Below are 26,918 nucleotides of genomic sequence, written 5' to 3'. Positions count from 1 at the left end.
TAAACATTCTCTATCTTAGTAATATGAACATCATATCAGATTCGTATTTCAACACCTAAGCTTAGGAATTATGAGTGGCATGTTGTTTCACTTGATGGGTTGATGTCAGAGTAAGTGACCACGGGTAGCCTAGCCGGCTCCCCCTGGCCTTTCTGCAAAAATTACGAGCCGATCCGGCTCTCAAGAATCCAAGACATGGGGCCGCCTTCCCCTGGCCGGCTGTCTCCCAGGCTGGCTATTGGAAGGCGGCCCGACTTCAGCCCTCATGAAGAAAGCCGTGGGAGGGCCGGCTCCGAGGAGGCGGCTGCGAGAAGGCCGACTCCAAGGAGCCGGCTCCCATAAAGCGGTCAAGACCGTACCCTCGAAGTCTGCATCCACATAACGGCGATGTGACGGGGCGTGGCTACAGTGAAGCCTGCCACCCCCGAATCCCGGAGCACGCCTGGCACAGTGCGCCGTACGGGTGGCCATGACCCGTCCGGTGCAGCACTGTTGCCACGTTGACCCTGATGTCATCCACGACGGGCTACCAGTACGGCCCACGGGCGGTGGGCCCCTTCGGGCAGAGAGACACCCGAAGGCAGCCTGGCCTCCCCCAGTCGGCCCAAGACGGAGCCGGCTCTCTCCAGCCAGCTTGCCACCCCTTCGAAGGAGACGCCCCATTAAGGAGACAAGACGCGGTGAGGCTACAGTGGTCACCCGCCGGACGGCAACACTGTAGCCACGCATACCTCGGCGAAGCCCTCGTCACCAAGATTGAGCAACAGTAACCAGCCACCGACAAGGCCCTGGACAGTGGGGCCTACCTGTCGACCAAGGAGCCGGTAGCCGGCGGGACCCACCAGCCGGCGGGCCCCAGCAGCCGGTGCAGAAGCCGGAGAGCAAAGACACAGACGGCTGGGCCCCACGCCCAGCCGGATTACCATTGTACCCCCGGGGGGTAGGCCTATATAAACCCCCTGGGACACCCATGCAAAGGGGATGGATCCCTGCTAGTTTTAGACACCACGTAGGGAGGAGAAGAGAGCAAGCAGAGCCCTTCTTCCTCCTCTCGCCGAACAGCTCAAGGAGCATCGTGTAGCTACTTGTTCATCTAGTGACCATGCGGAGACCCCGCAGAGCAGCAGTAGGGGTGTTATCTCCACGGAGAGCCCTGAAGCTCGGTAAGATTCGCCGGCGTGCATGTCTTCGCCTCATCCCATTTCCAGGCACCGGCGACGTCTTACTGGCTCCCACAATGATAAGCCACCCGTTGGCATATGTCGCACCTACCACCCGACATTTGGCGCCCACCGTGGGGCCAGGTGCACCGTCGTCCGGAGATCTGTTCTGGACAGGAACCCTCTTCCTCCCCCGCGAGCGTAGCCAGCCCGGCACGCCCGATGGCGCTTGCCACGACGCGCTGCAAGGCATCACCGACGCCTGCGCAGCGAGCAGCCTCGCTGATCTCCTCGACAAGACCCTCATCTCCGACGAGCTCGCCTCCGACGCGGGCACCGACCACCTCGTCAACCTCCTCGGCCGGCTCTATGTCTCCGGCGAGCCTGCTGTGGAATTGGAGTCGGTTGGCTCCACCGATCCGATGCCTGTCGACTCCGATACGGCCTCATTCGACACCTTCCCCACCAACGTCACGATCTACAATGACCCGCTTCCCGGAGCCGATGGCTGCGACGCTGTCACCACCGAGGTGATGGTCATCGGCCGCGACAGTGCTGCTGATGAGAGCGCCCACGACGCCCCGCACGCTGCGGTCCATGACTAGTCCATCCCCCTCCCGGCCGATGCCGATGCTGAAGCACTGGAGGCTCGCCGCCTCGCCCTCCTCGCGGAGGGCCGGAAGTTGGTTTCCATGAGATGCCTCGCTAAGGCCCACCGACGCGAGGCCGACCGCACCGCCTTTGGCACGCCGCCCCCAGGCGGACCCAGCCGGGTCGGCGTTGTCAGATAGCGTGGCGCTGGCGTTGCCGACACGTTAGGAGTCAACCGCCCAGTCTACGCCACTCCACTCGAGAACCTGCGCGCCGCCCGGGCGGCCGTAGATGAGCTAGACGGACTGGGGGCCGAAGAACTCCCCCACATGACCCGACGCATCCAGCAGCTAATCGATGCAGCCGCGCAGTGGCACGAAGCCGACGCCCATGCGGAAATCCCTCCCCCGCACCGAGATCACGGCGAGACGTCCCGGACGCCGACTGCCGGTAGAGACCGCGCACGGCGCGAGAAAGAGCCGGCTGCCAGCCGAAGCCAAACCCGGATCTCCATCGAGCGAGACGCAGAAGGCCACCCTCGGGCCGTGGAGTGGCGGGGCAACCCGCCTCCGCCTCGGCCCCGTGGAGAGAGATATCCCGCCCCTCCGCCTGTGGCGCATCCGACTCTCAGCGGCCGACTAGGTCGCCGCGAAGGAGTCGGCGAAAATGACGCCCGCCATCGGATCGACCGCCTGGCGCGATCCCTGGCGCTGGAAGAAGAAGACAATGTCGGTCCGCCTTGCTTCAACCCCCGCATCTACGACGAGCCCTTCCCCAAAGGGTTCTCGATCCTAAGAGACACGCCCAAGTACAACGGCTCCATGAGCCGGAAGATTGGTTGATCGACTACTCCACGGCAGTTAGCATAGCCAACGGCAATCGACGCGTTGCTGTGAAGTACATGCCCCTCATGCTGCAAGGCCGGCGCGGACCTGGCTCAACAGCCTCAAACCACACAGCATCAACAGCTGGCTAGATTTCACAGAAGCTTTCGTCCGCAACTTCACCAGCACCAACAAGCGGGCTCCCAAGCCCAGACAGCTCTCCTTGTGCGTACAAGGCCCCGCCGAGTCAACTCGCGACTACCTCACGCGTTGGGCCGAGCTCCGCAACTCTTGCGAAGGGGTGCACGAGGTGCAAGCCATAGAATACTTCATAGTCGGGTGCCGAGAAGGAACCCTCCTCAAGCACAAGCTTCTCTGCGACGAGCCGACTACCCTCAACGAGCTTCTGGACATAGCGAACAAGTACACCACCGCCGACTCCTCAATGAAGACCGAGCTCTGGGTAGACACGTCCGGAAAAGTACTCAACCCGGCGCCCAAGACGCTGGCTGGGGATTCCAGTCGATGCCCACACTCGAACGACCACAAGCGCAAGGGCCCCGCGCCGCCTCCCGCCAGTCGGCAGGTGGCCACAGTCGAAGACGTGCCACCCGAAGGGCGGCCCGCGCCCAAGAAACCCAAAGGCGGTAGGCCAGCTTGGCAGCCGGCCTTCTCCTACGAGCAAACTCTCAACGCCCTGTGCAAGTTGCACAGCGGCGCGAAGCCGTCCAACCACACGACCCGAAAGTGCCATTGGCTCACCCGAATCTCCAAAGGCGAAGGGCTCGCGCCGCCTCCGCCTGCCGGCCCGCCGCCTCTGGTTCCACCGCCGCCGGCCGCTCGGCCCGCAGTCGGAGCTGTGCATGATGAGTTCCCCGACGAGCATGCCGCCTATATCGTCTTTACAAGCTAGCCCGAAGACCGGCGCAGCAAACGCCGAGAGAACCAGGAAGTCAGCATGGTTGCTGCCAACCCCGCCGAGCACATGCACTGGTCAGAAAAACCTATCAGCTGGAGCCGGGCCGACCACCCAGAGGTGATGCCATCTCCCGGCTCTTATGCGTTGGTTCTGGATGCCACCCTTGCAACGGACAGACGCGCCGCCCGCTTCTCCCGTGTGTTGATAGACGGTGGGAGCAGCATCAACATCTTGTACCGCGACACCCTGGAGAAGCTGAACGTCAAGACAAAGCAACTCATGCCTACTCGGACAGTGTTCCATGGCATCGTACCCGGCCTGTCCTGCGCCCCCATTGGCAAGATCAAGATTGATGTACTTTTTGGGGACAAGGAGCATTTCCGCCGGGAAGCGATCTGGTTTGAAGTGGTGGACCTGGAGAGCCCTTACCTTGCATTGCTTGGCCGACCTGCCTTGGCCAAATTCATGGCAGTTCCCCACTATGCATACCTCAAGATGAAGATACCAAGCACCAAAGGCGTCATCACCGTAGCCGGCGATTACAAGAAGTCCTCTGAGTGCGCAGCAGCCAGCAGCGGGCTGGCCGAGTCCCTTGTGATTGCCGAAGAAAAGAAGATGTTGGACCGAGTCGTGGCAATAGCCGGCAAGCAGTCGGCCTTGTCCCCCGATCCTAAGGAGCATGATGCTCAAGGATCTTTCCAGCCGGCCAAGGAGACGAAGAAGATACCTCTTGACCCCGAGCACCCAGAGAGGTTTGCCGTCATTGGGGCAAACCTAAACAGCAAATAGGAAGGCGAGCTCGCCGATTTCCTCTGTGAGAATCGGGACATCTTTGCATGGTCCCCCAAGGACATGCCGGGCGTTCCGAAGGAATTCGCCGAGCACAAACTACACGTCCGAGAAGATGCAAAGCCAGTCAAACAACCCCTCCGCCGACTGTCGGAGGAGAAACGCAGGATTGCGGGAGAGGAGATAGCCCGGCTTCTGGCAGCCGGCTTCATTATGGAAGTTTTCTTTCCAAAGTGGCTCGGCAACCCGGTCCTCGTGTTAAAGAAGAACAACAAGTGGCGCATGTGTATAGACTACACGAGCCTCAACAAGGCCTGCCCCAAAGATCCCTTTGCCCTGCCAAGGATTGACCAAGTGATAGACTCCATGGCCGGATGCGAGCTGTTGAGTTTCTTGGATGCTTACTCAGGGTATCACCAGATAAAGTTAGATCCGGCAGACCGCCTGAAGACCACCTTCATCACGCCATTCGGAGCCTTCTACTACCTGACTATGACATTCGGCTTGAGAAATGCCGGTGCCACTTTTCAGCGTTGCATGCAAAAGTGCCTCCTCAAGCAACTCGGCAGAAATGCCCACGTCTATGTAGATGACATTGTGGTGAAGACGAAGAAGCACGGCACCTTGCTGGAAGACCTCAAGGAAACATTTGAGAACCTACGCCGGTTCCAAATCAAGCTTAACCCCGAGAAATGCGTGTTCGGAGTACCAGCCGGCCAGCTCCTAGGCTTCCTGGTCTCCGAACACGGCATTGAATGCAACCTAGTAAAGATCAAGGCCATTAAGAGAATGGCGATTCCCACCACGCTTCGAGACATCCAGAAGTTCACCGGGTGCTTGGCCTCCCTAAACTGCTTCATCAGCCGGCTCGGAGAGAAAGCTCTCCCCTTCTACCGCCTCATGAAGAAGATCACTCACTTTGAGTGGAATGACCAAGCTGACCAAGCTTTCCACGAGCTGAAGAAGATGCTGGCCACACCGCCAGTCCTGGCTTCGCCGACTGAGAAAGAGCCCATGCTCCTCTACATCGCCGCAACCAGCCGGGTGGTCAGCACCGTCATCGTAGTCCAACGCCCAGAAGAAGGCCGAGCCTAGCCGGTCCAGAGGCCGGTGTACTATTTGAGCGAGGTGCTGTCTACCTCGAAGCAGAACTACCCGCACTACCAGAAGATGTGCTACGGCATGTATTTCGCCGCCAAGAAGCTGAAGCCCTACTTCCATGAGCATCCCATCACGGTTGTATGCACCACCCCGCTGGCCGAGATCATAGGCAGCCGGGATGCGTCCGGCCGGGTGGCAAAATGGGCCATCGAGCTGGCCCCTTACGCGATCTTCTACCAGCCTCGCACCGCCATCAAATCCCAAGCATTGGCCGACTTCCTCGTCGACTGGGCCGAGACCCAGTACCTGTCGCCGGCTCCCGACTCCACTCATTGGCGCATGCACTTCGATGGGTCCAAGATGCGCACCGGCTTGGGAGCCGACATCGTCCTCACCTCTCCCAAAGGCGACAAGCTTAGACACACGCTGCAAATCCACTTTGCCGCCTCCAACAATGTAGCCGAGTACGAGGCGCTCATACACGGGCTCCGGCTTGCCAAAGAGCTTGGCATTCGCCGGATCCAACGTTATGGCGACTCGGACTTGGTGGTCCAGCAATCATCCGGCGACTGGGACGCCAATGACGCAAATATGGCAAGCTACCGCTTCCTCGTTCAGAAGATCAGTGGGTATTTTGAAGGATGCGAGTTCCTCCATGTATCGCGAGCCGACAACGAGCCAGCTGATGCTCTGGCTCGAATAGGCTTCACCCGGCAAGCAATACCAACCGGCGTCTCTCTACAACGCCTCCTCAAGCCGTCTATCAAGCCGTCTCCAGAGTCCGATTCCATCTTTGTGCCGCCTGACCCCGACGCGGCCGGGTCCGGCTCGAAGAACCAAGCAGGTGGCCCGGGGACTTTGATAGTCGGCCAGGGGGTATCAGCAGGCGGCTCGGGGACTTCTGTAGTTACGCCCGACCCGGGGACTGCCTCACCCGGCTCGGGGACTGCGGTAGAGGCCCGGAGACTACACCAACACAACAAGCGGCGGCCGACTCCAGCATTTCACCGTCCAGCCCACCCGCCCTGGTCGCAGTAGCCATTTTGGCAATAGAAGAAGTCACAGCTCCGTCATGGGCTCAATCCATCCTCAACTTCCTAATAAACCAAGATCTGTCGGCTGACGAAGTAGAGGCAAGACAAGTCCAATGCCGAGCCGGAGCATATATAATCGTCAACAGAGAGCTCGTCAAGTGCAGTGTCACTGGAGTCCTCCAGCGATGCGTCGAGCAAGAGAAGGGCATTGCAATCCTCAGAGACATCCACCAAGGAGAATGCGGCCACCATGCGGCCTCAAGATCACCCATCGCCAAAGCCTTCCGCAATGGTTTCTTTTGGCCAACTGCTTTGGATGACGCCAAGGAGTTAGTTAAACATTGCAAAGGGTGCCAACTCTTCAGCTCCAAGCAACACATGCCGGCTTCAGCTCTCAAGACCATTCCCCTCACTTGGCCCTTCACCGTTTGGGGACTGGACATGGTGTGCCCATTCAAGATGGCGCGCGGCGGCATGACACATCTGCTTGTCGCCGTGGACAAATTCACCAAATGGATTGAAGCAAAGCCGATCAAGAAGCTGAATGGGCCGACTGCCGTCACATTTATCGCAGATATAACAACTCGGTACGGCGTGCCACACAACATCATCACCGACAATGGCACAAATTTCACCAAGTGAGCCTTGGCACGTTTCTGCGCGACGCAAGGCATCCGGTTGGATCTATCATCCATCGCCCACCCGCAGTCAAACGGCCAGGTCGAGCGAGCCAACGGCCTCATCCTTTCCGGCATCAAGCCCCGACTGATCGTACCACTGGAGCGTTCAGCCGGCTGTTGGCTCGATGAGCTGCCGGCTGTCCTCTGGAGTCTGCGCACTACACCAAACAAGTCAACCGGCTTCACCCCTTTCTTCCTCGTGTATGGTGCCGAGGCGGTCATCCCAACTGACATCGAGTTCGACTTGCCTCGAGTAACCATGTACACAGAAGCGGAGGCCAAGGAAGCATGTGAAGACGGCGTCGACCTGCTGGAAGAAAGTCGGCTGTTAGCCCTCAGCCGGTCCGCCATCTATCAGCAGGGTCTGCGCCGCTACCATAGCCGGAAGATCAAGCCAAGATCCTTCCAAGAGGGCGATCTTGTGCTCCGGCTGATCCAGCGAACAGCCGGCGAGCACAAGCTCTCGGCCCCTTGGGAGGGCCCCTTCGTCATCAGCAGAGCCTTAGGCAACGACTCCTACTACCTGATCGATGCGCAGAAGCCAAAGGCACGAAAGAGAGACGACTCCGGCAAGGAGTCGGAACGACCATGGAACGCCAACCTCCTCCGAAGGTTTTATAGCTGAAATGCAGTATGTATCACGCTAACTTTTGAACTAAGTACGAGAAAATAGGGGCCCCGAGGAGAGCTCGGGGACTGCCATCTTTTGTCTATAAATGAAAAGTATCATGCTTATGGCCTTGTCATTTGCATTCACTTTTTTCCGTCCGGCACCGGGTTCGACTAGTTGGCCCGGGGACTGGCCGCCTGGAGTTATATTAGAAGTCCTACCCGCAGTCAGACAAGTAGTGTGCTGGCTCCGAAGCCTTCTCTTGCCAAAAGTCGCAGTTCAAAGAACCGGCTGTCCGGCTGGCAAGAGTTAAGGGCAGGAACGGGTGCCCACACGAAAAACGGCTAGGGACTAACGGACTAATATAACAAAAGCCGGCTTTTCTCCCACCGCCGACCGGCTACCAGATTAGCCGGCCGGCCGGCTTCCATTCACCTCGCTCCAATCTAAGAAAGCTTGAGTACTTGCCTTCCCAGAAGGGGAAGGCGACAAAGGAAACAGCCTAAGGATAAAAAGCATACGTGAATGGAACCCAAACATGCACACGATAATATTTACATAAAAGACCTTCAAAAGGCCAGCATTCAACATAGTTTGGATACACCACCAGTGGGTGGAACTGCGGAAGCTTAATAAAATTGTTCAGAAGGCAACAAGCAGGAAAAAACAAGGATGGCAGATTAAGCCGGCGGAGCGACTGACGAGCCGGGCAGGTCGGTGGAGACGGCAGTGCCGGCTGGAGGAGTGGCTGGCTGGCGAACCTCGGCATGATCACCGCCTCCCGCAGAAGGTGCGCTTGCGCGTGCCTCATTGCTGGAGGCACGGTCAGGCTGAGGCTGGCTGGCTGTTCCACCGGCCGGCTCGACGTCTTCGCTTTCCTCTCCTTCGTCGTCTTCGCCTTCGTCGCTGGAGGCGATCTCTTCTGCCGAGTCTTCACCCGCCGCCGGGTCCAGCCCGAACCACTCCTCCGGCTGGGCAACACCGTCATCATTAATCTCGGGAGCGAAGACGCTGATGTCAGTACACTCGGCGATTGTCGATGCGTGCTGAGCGATAGCCGGCCGCACCTCCGCTAGCTCTTCGTCGGCCTCCAGCCGCCAGGTGCGCAGCTGGTCCAGGTTCAGCCCGGCTCGTACCAAGCTCGGACGAACTCCAGCGCCCGCCCAGCTCCAAGCCGGGCCGCCGACGCTCTCCAGGCCTCGAAGCGGCCAACCGCAACCTCTACCAGTCGGCAGTCTGACTCGGGGTGCGAGGAATCGTCTGGCTTGGCCAGAGGGCGGCCAACACCTGCGCTCCAGCGAGCTGGAGGCGGCGGAGCATACGATGAGCCGGCTGCAGCCACGCTTGGACCGCCAAGAGTTGCTCTTCGAGCGACCGACTCGCGTCCGGCGCGACTTCAGCCCCCGCCTGCCGCCGCGCTTCACGATGGGCCTCGATGGTTTGGGCGGCGAAGACGGAGTTGCCAGGAAAGTAGTCTGCACAGAGAATAAAAAGCAGCTCAAGTCAGAACACAAGTCAGGCGGCAAGGGGCAGGCAAGGAGCGAGGAAGGCGGCTTACCGTCGATCAAATCCTCAATATGGCCGAAGCCTTCATTCAGCGCTGCCTGGTCTCAGCCCAGCCCGCCGCTTTAGTCTCGAACTTGGCCTTCAGGGTGGCTTCATTATCCTGCGCCTTCTTCAGAGCCGCCTTGTGGCTCTCCTCCTGGTCAGCCAGCTTCTTGACCAGGCGGTCACGCTCCAGGACCAAGGCGTCGTACTCGGTTTCCTTGGCACGAAGGGCGGCCTGCGCCTCGCTGAGCTGCCCCCTTAAGTCGGCATTGGCTTCTGCGAGCACGAAAGACAAAAGAAAAACCAGTAAGGTGAAGTCGTCAGGAAAGATCCGACCGACTGCTCAGCAGTCGGCCCGAATCTCGGGGACTACACCCAGTGGGTGCGCTGACGCGCCCCCACAGGAGATGAACGAAACCAAGTACGTACTCCGGCTACTAATCAGGTCTTCGGTTCTCCGACCCAGCTCCTGTGCCTGGGAGTTGAAGGCGGCAGCGCGGAGGTTATGATACTCCTGGAATATTAGACAGGAGGCGAGAATAAGGTAGTCGTCAAGGAAGATTTGACCCGACTACTCAGCAGTCGGCCCGAATCTCGGGGACTACACCCAGTGGGTGCGCTGACGCACCCCACGGAAGAAATCAAGAGAACAAAACAACCAAAGATAGAAGACTCACCCGGATGATGGCCCGTGTCGCAAGGAACTCCTGGGTGTATTGCTGCAGAAAGGTGGCTTGGGCCTGAAGCCGGTTCCAAACCTCTTGGGCTGCCACATTCAGCTCGCCCGTCCCGCCGCTGGGAGTCCACTCGGACGTGCCGGTGCTAGCCGCCTCCAAGGCCTCCGCCGTCTGGCTGGCACTCGTAGCTCGGTGCGGCTCCGGCGCAGCGGTGCCTCCCCTTGCGCGCCGGCACATTGCTGGCTGCACCTCGAGGCCGGCTCCTGCTTCCGGCTCACCCCCGGCTGGCTGCTCTAACGCCGCAGCCGACTGGTCGCCTTGGCCCGCTCCGGTTGGCGCTGCCGGCGGCGCCCCCTCCATGAAGATCACGGAGTCCTCCCTCCGCTCCATCACCGGCGGTTCTTGGTCGACCTCCTCCAGCAGAGGCACAGGAATGTTGGGGGCCACGGCTCAGAGGGGAATGGCTAGCAGCAGAGGCTGGTTGTGCGAAGCCTCCGCCTCCGTCTCCGCAGCTGCCGCCTCCGCCCGGGCCTTGGCTGCTGCACCGGCCTGCTCCTTCATCGGCTGGGCGGCCCTTCGCTCCGCCGCCTCCTGCTCCTCCCGCGCCACTCGTGCGTTCCGCTCCGTGGCCTCCCTGAGGTCGGCGCGGGGATCCACGCGGCGGGAGCCTGAAGACCCTCCAGTCGGCCAGACTACGGAGCCGGCCGGACCCCGCTCAAGGGAAAGCGGCGCCCTGTCCGGCGAGCGAAGAAAGGTTTAGAAGAGTTTTCAATCGAAAAGAACAACAAAAAATATGTATCCAAGCATTCGACAACTTACGCTGAGATCGCCTGCGGCTGCTTCACCACCTTGCGGAAGCGGGCCGCCTTCGCGGCCGCCTCATCTCGCTTGGTCGCCGCTGTGCAAGCCTTGGACTTCTTCGGCCAGCTGCCGAAGAGGATCGACACGGCCCGGCGCTTCTGGGCGCCGCCGCCAGTAGCCGGCGCGGCGGACGAGCTCGCGCCTTGATGATTAGGCACCGGCTGGCGGCGCGGGGTGACTTCAACCTCGGCATCATCCGGCCAGTCCTCGAAGCCGGCCGTGAGCCCCGCGCCTCCGGCCTCATCGCTTTCCCCCATGATGGCGTCTTCCATGGCGGCCGCTCCCAAGTCTGGGTCATCGGCATCGTCCACCGTGCGGTCAGGGACGAGCTGGCGCTCTACCCCTGCGGCCCCGGTCGTCGGCGGAAGGATAGGGTTCTGCTAGGGGCAAACCAACTGATCAGAGGCCGGTTATCATGAGGCCGGCTACCAAAGGAAGAAAAGAAGAAAGAACTTACGACAGGCGGAGGGTTGGCGCGAGAGTACGACCCCTTGCCGTACCGCCAATCCTCGGCGAGCTTGCAGTTAGAGATATAGTTCACCATGTAGGAGACCTCCGCATGAGGCATCTCCTTGGTGCTCAGCTGGCTTGGGTCGAAGTGGTCGCTCATCTGACAAACCATGTGAGGCCGGCTTTGGAGGGGAAGAACCCAGCGCTCCACGAAGGCGGCCACCAAGTCGGCTCCGGTCATGCCCTCCGACTGGATCATCACCCGAAGCCGGGAGACGGCTGCGTTCCCGGCCTGTGACAGCGACCTGGGCCGGTAGCTCCACGAAGGCTGCCTCCCAGCCGGCGGGCCGGCTACGTAATCCGGCAGGTTGATGTAGTCGCCTTGCTGGGCGACGTTCTTCACGTAGAAATAAGACTTCTTCCAAAGCTTCACCGACTGGATCAGCGGAATGGACGGGAATGGATTGTTCTCGCTTGCCCGCCTCATGGCAATGAAGGCTCGGCAGGGGGCGGGCACGCCCGCGACGACGGTGCCGAGCTTGCTTTGGAAGAATTCCGCCCAGAGCTCGAGCGTGGGGAGGACCCCAAGGAAGCCTTCGCACAGGAGGAACCCGCTGGGCGTGAGGTGATGCGGCTGGGGGTTGTAGAATTCGAGGAAGGCTCGGAGGAACCCGCTCGCCGGAAGGCCGAAGCCATGCAGGCAGTGTGAGCGGCAGATCACTCGCTCGCCCTCCTCCGGTGCCGGTGAAATCTCCTTCTCCGGCGCTAGCTGAACCCGAACGAAGTTCTCGCCGGGCAGGCGTCGCTCCGGAGGCGTTTTTTTTTTTATTCTTTGCGGCGGGTTCAGGTAACGCTCGCTCGTCCTCAGTGCAGCTGATCCACGCGCTTGACTCTGCGCATAGAGCCCCCTGAGCGTGGCGAGAAGCAAACGTGTGCGGCGGTCGGAGAACGACGGGACGGCGCGGCTAGGCTAGCTGTCGCGGGAGAGAGAAGAAGGAGGGCGAAAGGGGCGGAGGGAGGGGAGAATGCGGCAATGCGAGCCCTGTCAGCTCCCTTCGCCTTATATTATAGAGCCGCGCGGACCGAGGGGCGCTGGTGGGGACGTGAGGGATCAATGCGTCCACTCCCGATGTCTCCGGCGATTATATGTTTGCCTTGATGCAGCAATAAACGACGCGGAAGCGAGCGGTCCATGCTGGGCACGGAAGTCGCGGGAAGGCGAGCGGTCCAGTGGGGCCCGGAAGATCCGCTCACGAGCTGCGTGTCCCGAGGGCGAGTGGCGGCGGCGTCCGTCGCGCGCGTGCGCGTTGGCAGGATTTCCTCGCCACGTGGCCCGCGTTCCCGCCTACGAGAAACGGAGCTTTTCCGAAGACGGCGCGCACAAGCAAAGCCGGCCCCTCGGATAGGAAGCTGACCAGCTTCTCGTCCCTTTATCAGCCTCGAAGCTCGATCAGCTTCGGGGACTACTGTCGGAGTAAGTACTAACCATGGGTAGCCTAGCCGGCTCCCCCTGGCCTTTCTGAAAAAATTACGAGCCGATCCGGCCCTCAGAATCCAAGACATGGGGGGCGGCGCCCTTCCCCTGGCCGGCTATCTCCCAGGCCGGCTATTGGAAGGCGGCCCGACTTCAGCGCCTCATGAAGGAACGCGCGCGGGCCGAGGGCCGGCTCTGCGAGAAGCGCACTCCAGAGCTGGTCCATAAAGCGGTCAAGACCCGTACCCTCAGGTCGGCATCACCATAAACGGCATAGATTGTGACGGAAGGCCATGCTAAGTTGCGAAAGGCCTGCCACCCCCGAATTCCGGTGCGGCGCCTGGACAGTGTGCCATATACTGAGAATCTTGAGGCGGTAGTGGCTTCGAGCGGCGGCTGTCTCGGGCAGTTGACCTGATGTCATCCACGCGGGTGCCCGTGCGCTCTCGTACAGGTTAATTAACTGGCTGTCACTAAACGGCCCTACGCTGCGCGGTGCGGCGCCCCACTCCGAAGTATGACACCCAAAAGGTGGGCCTTGTCTTCACCAGTTCGCGGGCCCTCAAGACGAAAGCCGGGCTTGCCTACCTCCGCCGGCTTGCCACCCGTCTTTGCGATGGGGACCGCCCCAGTTAGAGGGACGCAGGACGCGCGATGGTGTTGAGGCTACCAGTTGGTCATCCCGCCGAAACTTTACGTGCTAGCTACTGGTAGCGCGCCGATTTACTCGTGCAGGACAGCTCTCATCAAGATTTGGCGGATAAGCTCGTAGATACCATGTAAACGCACCTTCACCTGCCAAAGGGCATAGGCAAGGTGGGGGCCCTGGTATGTCCATGGCACTCGTACACTGGTATGCCGGCGGCAGGTGGGAGTCCCACCACGTCGTGGGAGAGCGCAGCGCGACGATTGGCAGTATTAAGACACAGACGGCTGGGCCCCGTGCCCAGCCAAATTACCATTGTACCCCCGGGGGGGAGGCCTATATAAACCCCCGGGGCATCCATGCAAAGAGAGATTGATCCCTGCTAGTTTTAGACACCAGGTAGGGAGGAGAAGAGAGCAAGCAGAGCCCTTCTACCTCCTCTCGCCAAACAGCTCAAGGAGCATCATGTAGCTACTTGTTCATCTAGTGATCATGCGGAGACCCCGCAGAGCAGCAGTAGGGGTGTTATCTCCACGGAGAGCCCCGAAGCTGGGTAAGATTCGCCGGCATGCATGTCTTCGCCTCATCCTGTTTCCAGGCACCGGCGATGTTTTACTGGCTCTCACAATGATAAGCCACCCGTTGGCATATGTCTCTCAAGATGCTTCCTTTGAAGATAATCATAGGAAAGCTTTTCATGAGTTGTTGAGAGCGTTTCATGACGACTTTCAAGTTCCTCATACTTAACGTGAAGATTTTTTATGTCTTCAATTAAGGACTGAGATCGAGTCATTTCAGCGTCTAACAGGTTCATCGCTTTTGTCTAACAGTTTTTGAATATGTTCCATAGCTTTCTGTTGTTCAGTTGCAATTTTAGCAAGTGTTTTGTAGCTGGGTTTGGAACCACAATCAGAGTCATCTTCACTGATGTTTGATAGTGAGGTGCGTGAGTTTACCTTGGCACCGCGTGCCATGAAGCAGTAGGTGGGAGTGGAGTTGTCCTTGTCATTAGCATCGGCTGTTGGTGACGGAGTCATTGTCTTCAGTGTTGAAGATGGACTTGGCAACGTATGGCTGTAGCCAGACTTGCCGAATCGGACTCCTCCTCAGACTCCACCTCCGCCTCCTCTCAGAAGCGGACTCCTCCTCTGAATCCATTTCCTTGCCAACAAACGCACGTGCCTTGCCAGATGAGCTCTTCTTGTGTGATGAAGACTTTGAGGAAGACTTGGAAGAACTTTGTATTTCTTCTTCTTCTTGTCGTCAGAGTCATATGATCCTTCTTCTTTCTGTTACTTCCGTTGTCCCACTGCCTGCAGATATAGGCTCGGAATATACGCATGATATGCTGGCTAGTTTCTTGCACGTCTGTAGGCTTGTATATTACATACTCTTGTAGTCGAGGTGGAGCTCATGAGCAGAAGCTTACCTCATTCCTTGAGGCTCTGATCGTGCGGACTTTCTGAAGCCTTTCTTGGTGAATTTTTGGAACTTCTTCACTAGCATTAGCAAGGCTCTCTTTCCAATGTCTTCAGGATCATCAGAACTGCTGTCAGATTCTTCTTCAGATGAGGAGACAGCTTTTGCCTTCAAGGCACGAGTTCGCCCATAGTTGGGACGTAGATGTCTCTTTTCTCAGAAAGCTGAAACTCATGTGTGTTGAGCCTCTCAAGTATGTCAGACGGATCGAGTGTCTTGAAGTCAGGACGTTCTTGAATCATCAGGGCTAGGGTGTCAAATGAGCTGTCAAGTGATCTCAGGAGTGTCTTGACGACTTCATGCTTGGTGATCTCAGTAGCACCGAGGGCTTGAAGCTCATTTGTGATGTCAGTGAGTCGATCAAACGTGAGCTGGACATTCTCATTGTCATTTCTCTTGAAGCGGTTGAAGAGGTTGCGAAGGACACTGATTCTCTGATCTCTCTGGGTTGAGACGCCTTCGTTGACCTTGGAGAGCCAGTCCCAGACTAGCTTAGATGTTTCCAAAGCACTCACACGGCCATACTGTCCTTTGGTCAGATGACCACAGATGATGTTCTTGGCAGTGGAGTCCAGTTGAACGAACTTCTTGACATCAGCAGCGGTGACACCTTCACCAGCCTTGGGAACGCCATTCTTGACGACATACCATAGGTCGACATCAAATGGCTTCAAGATGCATGCACATCTTATTCTTCCAGTAGGGATATTCAGTTCCATCAAAGACGGGGCACGCAACGGAGACTTTAATTATCCCTGCAGTCGACATAGCTAAAACTCCAGGTGGTTAAACCGAATCACACAGAACAAGGGAGTACCTTGCTTTGATACCAATTGAAAGTGCTAGTGATCGACTAGAGGGGGGGGGGTGAATAGGCGATTTTTATGGAAGTCTTCAAAACATGTAAGTTTCGAAGACAAACGATAGAAATAAACCTATTACCATGCAGCGGAAGGTAGACTACACTAGGCAAACCATAGTCACGTATTCAATGAAGTGAAAGCACAATGACTAATAGCAGCTAGGCAGTAAGGATCTGGTAGGAAGATATTGAGAAGCCAATCAGTACACGTAATCACTTAGTGAAGTCGAATGGTGATGCTATCGTACAATGACTTCACAAGAACCAACAGTAAGTAAAGGGAAGAGAAGGATGAAACCAGTGACTCGTTGAAGACAATGATTTGTTGGACCAGTTCCAGTTGTTGTGACAACTGTACGTCTGGTTAGGGAGGCTGAGATTCAACTCAGAAGACCTCGTCTTCACCTTATTCCCCTTGACCTAAGGACACCCAGTCCTCGCCCAATCACTCTGGTAAGTCTTCAAGGTAGACTTCCAAACCTTCACAGACTTCGTTCACCGGCGATCCACAATGACTCTTGGATGCTCAGAACGCGACGCCTAACCGGCTGGAGGATTCACAGTCCTCAAGTGTAATAAGTCTTCAGATCACACAGATAGGAAGACTTAAGTGATGCCTAACACTCTTTGGCTCTGGGTGGTTAGGGCTTTATCCTCTCAAGGAATTCTCTCTCAAAGGCTTCGAGGTGGGTTGCTCTCAAACGACAAAAGCCGTACTTTAACTCTGAGCAGCCAACCGTTTATGGTTGTAGGGGGTGGGCTATTTATAGACACTAGGCAACCCGACCTGATTTGTCCGAAATGACCCTGGGTCACTAAGGAACTGACACGTGTTCCAACGGTCAGATTTCAAACACACATGGCAACTTTACTTGGGCTACAAGCAAAGCTGACTTGTCCAACTCTAAACAAGATTCGCTCTCATAGTCTTCACTCGAAGACATAGGATTTTGGTTAAGAATCACTTCAGTCATTCTGACTGGTTCTCTTGGACCCCACTTAACAGTACGGTGGTTCCTATGACTCAACAAAGAAGAAAAAGAACTATGAAAGGTCTAAGTCTTCGCACTCCATAGTCTTCATGCGATGTCTTCTCTTGTCATAGTCTTCAATGTGAATGTCTTCACATACCACCTTTGACTTCAATGTCTTCATACATTTTTAGGGGTCATCTCTGGTAGGAAAACCGAATCAATGAGGGACTTCTACCTGTGTTATCCTGCAATTCTCACAAACACATTAGTCCCTCAACTAGGTTTGCCGTCAATACTCCAAAACCAACTAGGTGTGGCACTAGATGCACTTACACTCCGGTATCTAGGAGTTTCATAATCTCATAGTCAAAGGAATATGTATATGACATGAAGAAAGCAATAGCAATAAAACTGAACAATCAATATGCTAAGCTAATGGATGGGTCTTGTCCATAACATCATTCTCCTAATGATGTGATCCTGTTCATCCAATGACAACACATGTCTATGGTTAGGAAACTCAACCATCTTTGATTAACGAGCTAGTCTAGTAGAGTCTTACTAGGGACACAATGTTTTGTCTATGTATCCACACATGTATCAAGTTTCCGGTTAATACAATTCTAGCATGAATAATAAACATTTATCATGATATAAGGAAATATAAAATAACAACTTTATTATTGCCTCTAGGGCATATTTCCTTCAGTCACCCACTTGCACTAGAGTCAATAATCTAGTTCACATCGCCATGTGATATAACACCAATAGTTCACATCTTTATGTGATTAACACCCATAGTTCACGCCATGTGACCAACACCCAAAGGGTTTACTAGAGTCAATAATCTAGTTCACATCGCTATGTGATTAACACCCAAAGAGTAGTAAGGTGTGATCATGTTTTGCTTGTGAGAGAAGTTTAGTCAAGGGGTTTGCCACATTCAGATCCATAAGTATTTTGCAAATTTTCTATGTTTACAATGCTCTGCATGGAGCTGCTCTAACTAATTGCTCCCACTTTCAATAGGTATCCAGATTGAGACTCAGAGTCATCCGGATCAGTGTCAAAGCTTGCATCGACGTAACCATTTATGATGAACTCTTTGTCACCTCCATAACCGAGAAACATTTCCATAGTCCTATTTAGGTACCTAAGGATAATTTTGACCGCTGTACAGTGATCTACTCCTGTGTCACTATTATACCCCCTTGCCAATCTCATGGCAAGGTACACAATAGGTTGGGTACACAGCATGGCATACTTTATAGAACCTATGGATGCGACATAGTAAAGGTCTTTCAGTCTCTCTCTATCTTCTGCCGTGGTCGGGCATTGAGTCTGACTCAACTTCACAACTTGTAACACAGGCAAAAACCCTTTCTTTGACTGATCCATTTTGAACTTCTTCAAAAGTTTATCAAGGTATGTGCTTTGTGAAAGTCCAATTAAGCGTCTTGATCTATCTCTACAGATCTTGATGCCCAATATATAAGCAGCTTCACCGAGGTCTTCCATTGAAAAACTTTTATTCAAGTATTCTTTTATGCTATCCATAAATTCTATATCGTTTCCAATCAACAATATGTCATCCACATATAATATTATAAATGCTACAGAGCTCCCACTCACTTTCTTGTAAATATAGGATTCTCCGAAAGTCTGTATAAAACCATATGCTTCGATCATATTATCGAAGCGTATGTTCCAACTCCGAGATGCTTGCACCAGTCCATAGATGGATCGCTAGAGTTTGCACACTTTGTTACCGCCTTTAGGATCAACAAAACCTTTTGGCTGCATCATATACAACTCTTCTTTAAGAAATATAATAAGGCATGCAGTTTTGAAATCCATTTGCCAGATTTCATAAAATGCAGCAATTGCTAACATGATTCGAACAGAGTTAAGCATCTCTACGAGTGAGAAAATCTCATCGTAGTCAACACCTTGAACTTGTCAAAAACCTTTTGCGACAAGTCGAGCTTTGTAGATAGTAACACTACCATCAGTGTCCATCTTCCTCCTGAAGATCAATTTATTTTTAATGGCTTGCTGATCATCGGGAAAGTCCACCTTTGTTCTCATACATGGATCCTATCTTAGATTTCATGGCCGCAAGCCATTTATCGAAATCTGGGCTCATCATCACTTAATCATAGTCCATAGGTTCGTCATGGTCTAGTAACATGACTTCCATAATAGGATTACCGTACCACTCTGGTGCGGAACGTGCTTTGTTCGACCTACGAGGTCCAGTAGTAACTTGATCTAAAGTTTTACGGTCATTATAATTAGCTTTCTCTATAGTTGGTGTAGGCATCACGGGAACATATTTCTCTGATGAGCTACTTTCCAATTCGAGAGAAGGTACAATTACCTAATCAAGTTCTATTTTCCTCCCACTCACTTCTTTCGAGAGAAACTCCTTCTCTAGAAAGTTTCCATTCTTGGCAACAAAGATCTTACCTTTCACATTTGTGGTAGAAGGTGTACCCAAAGGATATAGTCTCAGGGGCTACTGCTACATATAATCGTCAGATTCGCTTACCCGTACATCCCTTACATACTGGTCCGTGGCTCTAGCTAGACCATTTTGAGTAGCAAGGAGGTACGCGTCTCCAGAATTGAAGGCACCAAATGCCTCTGGTGAGAAGCAAGCGTCACGGAGTACGGCCCGGCGACGCCTATGATTCATGGTGCTCTCCACCTCTGAATTTGTAGCGGACAGTCTATCCGCATCCTCTATAGGTGGAGTATCCGGTGTCCGCCCCATGTTGGCTTCCGCCTCTATGTCCGGCCCTGGAGCCCGACTGGTGGAAGCATGGTCGGCAGCCTCTCCGGACATATTCCGGTGAGTGTCTTTTCTATTAAGAAACATGGACGTCATTACATTTTGAGAAAGACGACAACCACGGAGCGGGGTTTTTGTCATACCTCTGCGCCGGCGTCTCCGTCCTGACCACCTTCCTTTTTGGCCTACCCGGGCTCGGTGCCTCTTGTTGGCGAGTTGCTGCGGGTTCGGCATGGCGTCCCGAATGCCTTCCCTGTAAAACACCATATATATATGGTAGGTGAAGTTTCTAAAAGGGGATCCTAGTTTTTGGAGTCGGGATTTTGGTTTCTCTTATGTGTGACGCAGGGAGCAGTCCGTGATAGTTGGCCGTAATGGCCACCATGGCGTCATCACAGCTCAATTGATAGAACTGCCTGTCTATCAGCTCCACAAATATGTCCGGATCTTCTTCGAGTCCGGGACCGAGGGCCCAGTCAGGGTCCTCTGGTTGTGGAGATGGGCTGTTGACCTTCCTTACGGCTTTTCGCAGTTCCTGCCGTAAAATGGCAAGGTGAGTACCTACGACAAAGAATGCGGGAAGAATGGGAGTAAGGAGATATAACTCACCTAGCTTGGAGGGTTGTACATGGAGAATCCATCCCGTGGCTTGATGCGGATGAACTCCTCTTCCTCTCCCTTGAACAACTCAGACATAATTTTTGCTAAAGCAGCAGCGGTGTCCGGACCATTACGCCCGCAACGGGTGGCATCATCTTCCCCATTAAAACACCACAGGGGGTGCCCTCGATATTGAAGTGGCTGCACTCCCCGCATTATGCATATTGACATAACCTCGATTATTGTCAATCCTAATTGAGCCAACGCTTTAATCTGGTTCATCAGGTAAAGGACTTCCCGGTTGTCTTCCTCCTGGGGGCTCCGTGTGCGCCAGCTTCAGCGTTTCTTCAGAGGAGCATTGTTGAACTCAGGAATACCCCGCCAAATAGGGTCCGGAAGGGGGACGTCCTCCATATAAAACCATTCCGAAGGCCAGTCTTCGGACGTCTTCTTCGGAGTACCGGACAGGTATCCGGTTTCGGCAATGCGCCATATTTCGGCTCCGCCCACTTGATAAAGCGACCCTTTCTGTGTGCGGGGGACGAGGCAAAATAACCTTTTCCACAGCTCGAAATGAGCCTCGCAGCCCAGGAATAACTCGCAAAGGGCAACATCTCCGGCGATGTGTAATATGGAAGCAGGGGTGAAATTATGTAGTTGGAGGCCGTAAAACTCCAGGAGACTGTGGAGGAACAGATGAATCGGAAATCCGAGTCCCCTTAAGAAGTAACGAACAAGGCACACCCGCTCCCCCGTAGAGGGGCTGGGGAAGCTCTCCGCTTGCTCCCCGCCATTGTAGGTGGCAAGCCCGGCTCGGACGGGAACCATATACGCTGGAGGGAGAAATCCCTGAGTCTGCAGTTCAACTAATCGACTGTGTGAGACAGAACACCACTCCCAATCACCAGGCTTAGGGCTACGGGGGCGAGAGGAGGAGCTGCGGTGGTCGGCCATGTTGGAGTGGATTTTTCTGAAGCGTGCCCCGATGGATTCTCGCTGTGGGAGGATGGTATGGATTGGATCTAAGAATCCCCATCCCTTTAATAGACAATTTATTTATCTGGCTAGGGGGGCGAAAGTAAAAACGCCCTGGCTCCTCGTATTCATTCGACGCATGACGGATAGCCCTTATTGGGCACAGAAGCCAAGAAGTCCAACATTTATGGTGCCGGACACTACTTTACAAACATTCAAAATTTGGAGAAGAACCCGCCTTGCAATGCCGAAGACAATACTGCATGTTGGGCTTGACGTTATTGAAGCCTGGTTCGGGGGCTACTGAGGGAGTCCTAGATTAGGGGGTCTCCGGACGGCCGGACTATATCCTTTGGCCGGACTGTTGGACTACGAAGATACAAGATTGAAGACTTCGTCTCATGTCCAGATGGGACTTTTACTTGGCGTAGAAGGCAAGCTAGGCATTATGGATATGTATATCTCCTCCTTTGTAACCGACCTTGTGTAACCCTAGCCCCTTCCGGTGTCTATGTAAACCGGAGGGTTTTAGTCCGTAGGACAACAACGATCATACCATAGGCTAGCTTCTAGGGTTTAGCCTCTCAGATCTCATGGTAGATCAACTCTTGTAACATTCATATCATCAAGAATAATCAAGCAGGACGTAGGGTTTTACCTCAATCAAGAGGGCCCGAACCCGGGTAAACATTGTGTCCCCTGTCTCCTGTTACCATCTGCCTGAGAGGCACAGTTCGGGACCCCCTACCTGAGATCCGCTGGTTTTGACACCGACATTGGTGCTTTCATTGAGAGTTCCACTGTGTTGTCGCCGTAAGGAAGGATGCCTCGTCTCGTTGTTAAAAACAACATTACCGCTGGGGAGCCCTGGCTGTCGGCCAAACTCTCCGGCTAGGCAGTTTCATCATGACCGCCCATTCGGCCGCTGCCCCGACGATGACTTCTCGGGTCATGGAAAACAGCCTCCACGTCGGCTCGGAATTTTCCGAGCAGATGGATCCAATGGAGCTCTCATCCCTAAACGAGCTCTTGGATCGCATCGCCGCCTTGGGAGTCACTATGGACTATGATCGGATTGGGCTTAAACCCGATCAAAGGGAGATTAACTCTCCACCGGTCACCCATCATATTGAGGTGGTGGAGGAACGATGCGGCGATTCTTCCTCTAACTTGAGGACTAACTATGTCCGGATTCCTGAGCTCTCCGATCCGGATACCCGTTTACGGGAGGACTTCACCCAAGCCCTGAACCTAGAGTCAGGTAGCGGGCCAGACTTACCGGGCAACATCCCAAAACCCGAACTTCCAAGATTGGAAACTCCTTGGCCCCTGGGTCTCAGATCGGGTAAGGGTTCGGACTCAAAGCCACCCACCCACCCAAGCATAAACGATCTTTCCCACATCAGGCAAGTGCACCAGGAAAGAATACATCATTATTGGGCCAGATTCCTCCTTGTGATGAACAAGGTTAAGGACTGTCCCGAGGAAGACGCAGTCTCATTTTTCTGCAATAATTGCACGAACAAGGGAATCCTTAACGCCATAAGTCGCCGTGACATATCACACTTCGCTGACTTGGCGTCCATAGTATGAAAGTACTGTGCGATAGAAAGCGCCTGGAAAACCAAAACGAAATTTTGGGATAATCCGGCTCCGAATATACACCCAGTCCGAAGTAAAAGGGTGCACTATCATAAGACACCCAGGTTAATTACAAAGAAGCAAAGACCCTCTACAGGGCATGGAACCGTATTGGAGGGATGGCTCAACGGGCCCTGCAAAATTCATAGCACAGCGGTTACCATACCAACACACAGCCTTAGAGCATGTTGGGTACTCCGGCAGGTGGCCAAAAGTGGTGAGGATCTTCTCATCCCAGATGCAACAGAGCACCATCCTGGGGATAACAATACGGTATTAACAGTCTTTGAAACCTTCGCATCAAATAATAGGCGCAAGCGAACACTCTGCAGCCTTGCCGAAATCTGCCACGTGGCAGCAATAAATCCATGGAGTGACACAGCTATTACCTTCAATGCCAGTGACAAACCTAAATTCCGAACATCCCGAGCACCAGCTGCACTGGTCCTTAGTCCAATTGTGGATGACTTTCGACTCACCAAAGTACTCATGGACAGCGGCAGTGGATTAAACCTCATCTATGAGGAAACTCTTCAAAAAATGGAAATAGACTGGAACCGCATTGAGCAAAGCAGCACAACCTTCAGAGGAATCATCCCCAGTCGGGAAGCACACTGTGCTGGGAAAATCACACTAGATGTGGTATTCGGCATGCCAGAGAACTATAGGTCCGAAGAAATTACATTCCAAGTGGCTCCGTTCAGTAGCGGATACCACGCCCTTTTAGGGCAGGAGGCGTTCACGATCTTCCAAGCTATACCCCATTACGGGTACATGAAGCTCAAAATGCCTAGGCCCAACGGAATCATCACTCTCGCTAGTGATCCGGACACAGCACTCCGCGCCAAAAACAAAACAGCCGCATTGGCCCTCGAGGTATTATCCGAAGCCCTTGCGGCCGAGGAATTAACTGCGCTGTGCTCCACAGCAGTCAGGGACGACGTGACACTCGACAACAGATCCAAGTCCACCTCTTTTAAACCAGCGGATGAAATAGTCAAATTCCAAGTCCACCCAACGGACCCTACAAAAACAGACTCCATCGGGGCACAGTTAAACCCCGCCGTGGACGCCGCACTACGAGAGTTCCTGCGCGAGAATTGGGACATATTCGCCTGGCACCCCTCAGACATGACAGGAATCCCACGCAGACTGGCCGAACACAGCCTTAATATTCTAAAGGGATTCAAGCCGGTCAAGCAGACTCTTCGGCGTTTCTCGAAACCTAAGAGACAAGCTATGGGAGAGGAATTAGCCAAGTTGTTGGAGGCCGGATTCATTAGAGAAATAAAACACCCGGACTGTCTAGCGAACCTAGTGATGGTACCAAAGAAGGACAAATCCTGGCGCCTATGTGTCAATTTCAAAGACCTCAACAAGGCTTGCCCAAAGGATCCCTTCCCCCTCCCTCGCTTCGATCAAATTATCGATGCTACCGCAGGGCACGATTCATTGTGTTTCCTCGACGCACACTTCGGCTACCACCAAATCAAGATGGCGGAGTCCGACCAAGCCGCAACGGCATTTATCACACCATACGGCCCCTTCTGTTTCAACACAATGCCTTTTAGCCTCAAAAACGCTGGCGCAACATATCAGCGCATGATTCAGACATGTCTGGAGAAATAGATCGGCAAAACAGTAGAGGTATACGTAGATGATGTGGTCGTCAAAACCAAACACGTCGACTCTCTAATAGACGACTTGAGTCTCACATTCGACAACCTCCAAACATACGACATCAAGCTCAATCCGGAAAAAATGTGTTTTCGGTGTACCAGCCGGAAAGCTCCTGGGTTTCATTGTCTCCAGTAGAGGAATTGAAGCAAATCCGGCCAAAATCCGAGCTCTGTCACAGTTGGCTATACCAACGGACCTAAAACAAATCCAAAAATTAACCGGATGTGTGGCGGCTCTAGCCAACGGACCTAAAACAAATCCAAAAATTAACCGGATGTGTGGCGGCTCTAAGCCGCTTTATCTCCCACTTAGAAGAAAAGGCACTACCCCTTTATCGCCTCCTTTGGCGCATCGAACACTTCGAGTGGACGGACGCTGCCACAGCCAGATTGGAAGAAATAAAAGACATACTAGAAACCAACCCAATCCTAGCCGCGCCAAACATCGGTGAACCAATGCTATTGTACATTGCGGCAACTCATCAGGTTGTAAGCGCAGTGCTTGTCATCAAACGAGAAACGGACGGACATAAATTCCCCCTTCAAAAGCCGGTATATTATGTATCCACTGTCCTCACTCCATGCAAATCACGGTACCCACATTATCAAAAGATAGCCTATGTGGTATTCATGGCATCCCGAAAGCTGCGACACTACCTTCAAGAGTGTTCAATTACAGTAGCCTCGGAAGTGCCACTTAATGATATTTTAAATAACCGCGATGCCACGGGCCAGATTGCCAAATAGGCCATTGAGCTCCTCCCGTTTGACATAACATACAAACCCCGGCGAGCCATTAAATCGCAAGTATTGGCTGACTTTGTCGCCGAATGGACGGAAGCCGAACTCCCTAAAGAGTACGGCGCATACTCCAATTGGATCATGCACTTCGACGGCTCCAAAATGCTGGCTGGTCTGGGGGCTGGCGTCATCCTGACGTCCCCAACCGGAGATACAGTTCAATACGTAGTACAGATACTATATACAGACTCCAACAACGCAGCCGAATACGAAGCCCTGTTACATGGTCTTCGGATGGCAGTCTCCATGGGCATTCAACGCCTGGAGGTGCGTGGGGATTCAAACCTCGCAATACCCCAAATAAATGGAGACTTCAATGCCAAGGATCCGAAGATGGCGGCCTATGGCAACGCCGTCCTAAGGATGCTAGCTCGGTTCGAGGGGCTCGAATTTCACCATGTGGCTCGGGAAAACAATCAGGCGGCGGATATCCTCGCCCGCATCGGTGCAAAACGCGATGCGGTCCCCCCAACATTTTTTTGGAGAGGTTGTTTAAGCCATCCGTGGTATGGGAAGGGGACTCCGGTAACAATAGTTCGGACCCGGCCAAAACGCCCGATACTGAACACTCTGACATAATCGGAGGCTCTGCCACCAAAATAACACCTTCAACCCACGTAATAATGGCCATCATCGCCCCGTGGACAGAACCATTCCTGGCCTACCTAACTAGGCAGGAACTTCCTGAGGACCAAAATGAGGCACGCTGCATAGTGCGGCGATCTAAAGCCTACAGGGTCCACGATGGAGAGCTGTATAAAAAAAGCACTACCGGAGTCCTTCAAAGGTGCATCTCCGAAGAGGAAGGGCGGAAGCTTTTGGCAGAAATTCACGCCGGACTCGGCGGCCACCACGCCGCAGCCCGGGCCCTTGTAAGCAAGGCCTTCCATATAGGTTTTTATTGGCCGACGACCTGGGTAGATGCACAGGACTTGGTCCAACGTTGCGTCGGTTGCCAGCTTTTTGCAAACCAAAGCCACATGCCACCCACCGCCCTCCAAACAATCCCCATTACCTGGCCCTTCGCAGTCTGGGGGCTTGACTTGGTTGGACCCCTTAAAGGGGGAACCCATAAGAAAAAATACTTACTGGTCATGGTGGATAATTTCACCAAATGGATAGAAGCCAAACCTGTTAAAATGGCAGAATCTGGACCGGTGATAGTCTTCATATCCGGGGTTGTACACTGTTATGGCGTCCCCCACAACATCATCACTGACAACGGCACGAACTTCACGGTCGACGAGGTAAAACTCTGGTGCTGCAAATGGGCATTAAGCTCGATTATGCCTCTGTCTATCACCCACAAACTAATGATCAAGTCGAGCGAGCAAATGGTCATATCATGAGCAGCATCAAACCCAGATTAGTGCGGTGCTTAAAGGAGTCTAACACGCACTGGGTAGAGGAGCTCGACTCCGTACTCTGGGGGCTACGGACCACGCCGAACCGTACGACTGGATACACACCCTTCTTTATGGTATACGGCGCAGAGGCGGTTCTACCCTACGACATAATTCATGACTCACCTCGAGTGCGCATGTACGAAGAAAGAGAAGCCGAGCTCGATTGGCAGGACAGTCTGGACACCCTGGAGGAGGAGCGCGACGTGGCAAAAGCCCGTTCTGAATTCTATCAGCAACAGGCTCGCAGATACCAAAGCAGAGAAGTATGGGCCAAAAATTATAACGTTGGCGAGCTAGTTCTACGCTTGCCGGAGAAGATAAAGACCAAGCTCGAGCCCAAATG

The sequence above is a fragment of the Triticum urartu genome, chromosome 5 (assembly GCF_003073215.2).
Source record: "Triticum urartu cultivar G1812 chromosome 5, Tu2.1, whole genome shotgun sequence".
Lineage (NCBI taxonomy): Eukaryota > Viridiplantae > Streptophyta > Magnoliopsida > Poales > Poaceae > Triticum > Triticum urartu.
This window is presented reverse-complemented; position numbering follows the sequence as displayed.